This window comes from Peromyscus californicus, unplaced genomic scaffold, assembly GCF_007827085.1.
Source record: "Peromyscus californicus insignis strain IS unplaced genomic scaffold, ASM782708v3 Scaffold_20__1_contigs__length_68692818, whole genome shotgun sequence".
Taxonomy (NCBI): Eukaryota; Metazoa; Chordata; class Mammalia; order Rodentia; family Cricetidae; genus Peromyscus; species Peromyscus californicus.
In genome coordinates, this window is record NW_026294503.1 from 59301466 (window position 1) to 59307105 (window position 5640).

Here is a 5640-nt window from a genome sequence, read left to right on the forward strand (position 1 = left end):
CTTTGGCTCAGTGGAGGAAGTCCGCACAGTACTGCCTGGATTGTGAGGGGTAAGGGCCGGCAGAGGTGTTCTCTCTGCCGGACTCAACGTCAACCACTTCATTCTCTTTTAGTCCACGACTACTTCGGCTTACTTTACTTACCTTCGAGCCGCAAACTCTACAAGTCTGGAAAGGTGGACGGGATGAAAGTGTAGCCGAAGGAACAAGGGTTTTGATCAGCTCCGCGTTTGGAATGTCATTAAACAAACAGACTCAGCCATCCTAGTCCCGATTTCCCTTTGACGATTTGACCCATGGCTGTCGGGCCTCGGGCAGCCGGGTGTAACTTTGCATCAGCTTGGAAACATTGTGAGACAGGAAGGGGCCTGGAAGATGATACGTGCTTTGAAATCAGCCTCCAGAGACTTCTTCAACCAGTTCCTATCTCCTAAGGACTTGCTCTATATCAACCGATTAACACATCAATGAAGTTAATGTCCTCATGACGCAGTCACCTCTCAATAGCGCCATCAGCTGGTGACCAAGCCACACATACAAATCTTCGTGGGGCGACAAGTCTCTGTAAACAGTAACTTTTTTTTTTTTTTTTTTGGTTTTTCGAGGCAGGGTTTCTCCGTGTAGTTTTGGTGCCTGTCCTGGATCTCGCTCTATAAACCAGGCTGGCCTCGAACTCACAGAGATGCACCTGGCTCTGCCTCCTGAGTACTGGGGTTTTTAAAGGCGTGCGCCACCACTGCCCAGCAACATTTTTTAAGTTATTGAAAAACCACCCTGAGCCGGGCAGTGGTGGTACACATCTTTCATCCCAGCCCCCAGGAGCAGAGGCAGGCAGATCTCTGTGAGTTGGAGGCCAGCCTGGTCTACAGAGCAAGTTCCAGGACAGCCAGGGCTGTTACACAGAGAAACTTAGTGTCAACCCCCCCCCCCAAAAAAAGAAAGAAAAACCATCTCGCACCCCAACTATGATGTAATATCTGCATTGATTTCTCTGGTATCTGATATGTTGAATCTATGCAGAATGGTTTGATTAAAAATTTATTTAACCCCAAGTCCACTAAGTGTTCAAAATAAATTGAAGTAATTTGGAAACCAGACTCTGTGCAGAAGAGTCAGGCCTTTTAGCTTCCCAGGACCGCTCTGGAGTCCTCAGCACTCTGAACAGGTTAAGAAGCAGCAATAAGGCCCACATCCAGAGGAATATAAATATTGCTTCTAATATACTGTTCTTAAAATATCAGGAAGAGGTGGAAGTGAACAGAAGGCAGATGGTCTTGAACAGCTGGGGAAGCAATCTGACTCCAAACTGTGCCTAGTGATCTACCCTGGGAAAGAAATCTTTCCGGGTCTCTGTTGAAGGCCTTGCCTGTACCAGAAGGGACAAGATGTCATTCAGGGAAACAGATTTTGCCTAGGAAGAGTCATGCTTTTTTTTTTTTTTTTGGTTTTTCGAGACAGGGTTTCTCTGTGTAGTGTTGCGCCTTTCCTGGAACTCACTCTGTAGTCCAGGCTGGCCTCGAACTCACAGAGATCCGCCTGGCTCTGCCTCCCGAGTGCTGGGATTAAAGGCGTGCGCCACCACCGCCTGGCTGAGTCATGCTTTTAAAACACAATGCCAGAATGTCTTTAGATGGGAAATAAAAATGGGGGTAACATTAAGAATACACATATCCATTTATTTCCACTTGGAATCCTCCTGACTCCACAAGAGCAAAATTTGAATCTTTAGTCTTAAATGATTAGAATGGCCTTAGGATTTTTATAAAATTGTCAGGTACCAAGAGAGTCTCCCACTATTGAAAGCAGTGGGTATGATTTAAATGCTTTGGAGTCAACTCACAAGTAATGATACCATTTCTTTGAGTTAAAAAAAAATCATGTTTTATGTTTCAAACCATAAGTTAAGTTAATGGACAGACACAATTGTCCCAGAGTATATTGGGAGAGACATGTGGCATCGTGGATCCATTCATCAATGCCGACAGAAAAGATGCGGCCTCTTCTGTGTTCTGAATTAGACTGAGGTATTTTCTTGTTCCTTATTGTCACAACTGTGCTTCTATCAGCTCTATGGATACAAATGTGAGAGCTCTTTCTTTTCTTTTCTTTTTTTTTTTTCTAGACAGGGTTTCTCTGTGTAGTTTTGGTGCCTGTCCTGGATCTCACTCTGTAGACCAGGCTGGCCTCGAACTCACAGAGATCCTCCTGTCTCTGCCTCTCGAGGGCTGGGATTAAAGGTGTGCGCCACCGCCACCTGGGTAAGAGCCTTTTCTTCAGAGACATTAATTTTATGAAGTAAATTTAGAGTCACTTCTCAGTTTGCATGAGGTGGCTAATTTCTAAAAGGGAACATGGGCGGAGAGAAACTTGGTGTTCACTTTCATTTTTATTTTCCTTATCTTACTTGAAAAATAGTGTGTGTGTGTGTGTGTGTGTGTGTGTGTGTGTGTGTGTGTGTGTATGTGTGTGTGGCAGTTCACAAGTACAGGGTAGAAGGTTTCACTGTGGTACTTAGTGGACTCTTTACTGTACCTTTCATTGTGCTGTTGGAAAAAAAAACCCTACTTTCCCCCACGTCTGTACTTGAAAACCAGCAGGTGAAGCTACACAAACAGCCTGTACTTCTATCCATTTGTGTGGGGCTAGTCCTAAGCGTCTCTGTGAATATCACATTGCCCGTGGGAATAGAAAGTCCTTACAAATAAGTGCTGAGGACATTTTTCATTCCACTTCCTGAAAATGAAACAAAATGTTAAACACTTTCATGTGATCTCTATCTCCACTACCAGCCCCCTTAGCTTACCTTTGTTTTAAATTCTGTATGTTCTCTTAATGTTTAAAGATGCTTTCAGGGTCTTGGTTCACGCTTTGATATACTTTTACTAGAATCAGGAACACAGTTGTCCCCACGTCATTTTAAAGGATCACAAGCCTTTGTGAGGTCTCTGTCCATTTCTCATTTCTCTCTGTAACTTTCCTTCTTTCCTGCCCTCTGTCCTTTCAATTTGGAAATATTTCTGAGTAGGGCATCACTCCATCGAAAGTAATGCAGTTTCCACACATCTCTGCGTTGCGCTCCATAAGCCTGGAATGTGGTGAATCAGGAGTTTAAGGTACAGAAAAGTGGAGAAGCAGCAGCAGTATGCTACAGTAGCCAATGAGGTCACTAGGTGGCTGGGGGGAAGGGAATTATCGAACCGGTTTGTGATCTAATAATCCACTTCCTAGGGAGTGTCCCAGACATCTGCAACAAACTTGAACTTGCTCCTTTTGCTCCCTGGCTTTGTCCAAAGGAGAAAACAAAGGGGACCTCATCTGTCTCCACCTGTCTCCCAGTGGTTATTTCCAGCGTCTTTGTCTCCACCTGTCTCCCAGTGGTTTCCTGTAGGCTTTTCTGATTTTCAGTTCTAAAGCTTGACTGGTGACAGATTCTGCTGTAAGATGAACTTCCCTCTCTTGTTTCTCAGAACAGTATTGCATTTCCCCTTATAATATTACAGAAGGGATGTCCGACCCGACAGCATTGATTTCCCTACTTATCATAGCCTGGACTACAGGAGGTTAAATAGCACGTGACTCTGGGGGCTGATTTTGAATTCCAGAAAAGAGCTGTATTTAGTGTTGTTATCGTATTTTGCTTTGTCACGTTTCCCAAATAAGGGCAGTTGAATTATCATCTCAAAATTATGAAAACTGAGGAAAACCCATTACTCATTCATTGCCCATATTTTCAGAGAACCTGGTTTTCTACGTCCTACAGAATATATTTACAGGCATGTGTTTCGGGCAGAATGAACATGTCATTGTGGACAGATATGCAGCAAGGACTCTTGTATTCTACAGCTATGTAATTTCATGCATATTGTTCTCATGAGGGACAGCAGAAAGGAGATGGCTCGCTCATAAGACAAAAATGTCTCAAACACACATACAAAGAAAGATAAGGGGCTGGGGAGACGGCTCAGCAGTTAACAGCACTGGCTGCTCTTCTAGAGGCCCTGAGTTCAATTCCCAGTAGCCACACGGCAGCTCACAATCATCTATGAATGGATCGGATGCCCTCTGTTATGCAGGCATACATGCAAATCCTCATATGCATAAATAAATAAAAATCTTTTTAAAAAAAATAGATGGAGAAATGTTTAACCAGACCTATCTTTGTACAATCAGTATAAATGCATGAAATGAATAAAATGTCCATTTATTACACCTTGACTTAAATTATATAGATCTACAGAATTTTGGAGGCTAAGCTGGCTTAAATTTTCTTGTGTCTAATACCCTTATTGTTCATAGGATAAGTCTTATGCCTTACTTAATACATACATATGTGCATAGAGTAAACTTAGGTACCCATGGAACATTAATTCCATATGTTTAAATGGGTAATCGAGAGGCCTGACCAAAACGGACCATACATAATTCCTGTTTTAACCTTCTTTTTTTGTTATACTCCAAATGTGATTATTTGCAAAGCTAATACATGGGGCCATGAGTTTTCTTTAGTGAGGAAAGGTAGCTATTTGGACTCCATCAAGAGAGGTACATTTTTTTGTAGTCATTTATCTTATGTTATACATTTTTAAGATGTTAGCCAGCAAGGGCATAGAACACACATTGGGAGATCTAGCTGTATGATCACGTGAATGGGGCTGTCTAACACTCTTGTGGGATATTAACTAGGCAGTGATGTGTTACATTTGTTTATGCAGCTAAACCTTACTCTAACTGTGTAAAGCAGTGTCACACTTGTTTCGGCTCCATTTGTTTAATTATATAAAGATGTGCTGCTGTTTCGCCTTTCCTGTCTAAGGCACCTAATTGGTCTCATGAAGAGCTGACTGGTCAATAGCTAGACAGAGGAGGGATAGGTGAGGCTGGCAGGCAGACAGAATGAAGAGGAGAAATCTAGGCTCGAGAGAGAAGAAGAAAGAAGAGAGTGAGGAGAAAGAGAGGGACATGCCCAGGGCCAGAAGCCAGGCAGCCTCCAACCAGCCAGAGATAGAGGCAGCAGGAAAGTAAGAGATACAGAAAGAAAGGTAAAAAAGCCCCGGGGCCAAATGGAGATAATGAGAAACAGATTAAAATAAGAGCTAAGATAAGACCAAGCATTCATAGTCAATAATAAGTCTCTATGTCATAATTTGGGAGCAGGTTGGTGGCTCAAAAGAAAAAGCCTGGTACAAACATGATTTTCATGGGAATGACTACCAAAGTAACCACAAAGAAACGAAGGAACCAGGCGGTGGTGGCGCATGCCTTTAATCCCAGCACGGGAGACAGAAACAGGCAGATCTCTGTGAGTTCGAGGCCAGCCTGGTCTACACAGAGAGTTCCAGGACAGCTAGAGCTACAAGTGAGACCCTGTCTCAAAAATGTTTTATATATCAAGAATGTCCTAGAAGGTATACCAGCACATGGTAGATGCTTGCTTGTAACATCTCATTCGCTCTTCAGTATGTCCATGAATTGTCTAAGTGCAAAAAGTTAGAAAGGATCTTTGTTGGACAGGTTCACAGAGTGTGTGCAGTGGAGAATTTGAACCCAGGCTTGGCTAAAAAAATCTACCTGCTTGACTCTATTTACATCTTCTATGTATTTATGTGAGCTGAAAGATGAATTCATTAAGAAAAGGGCGTACA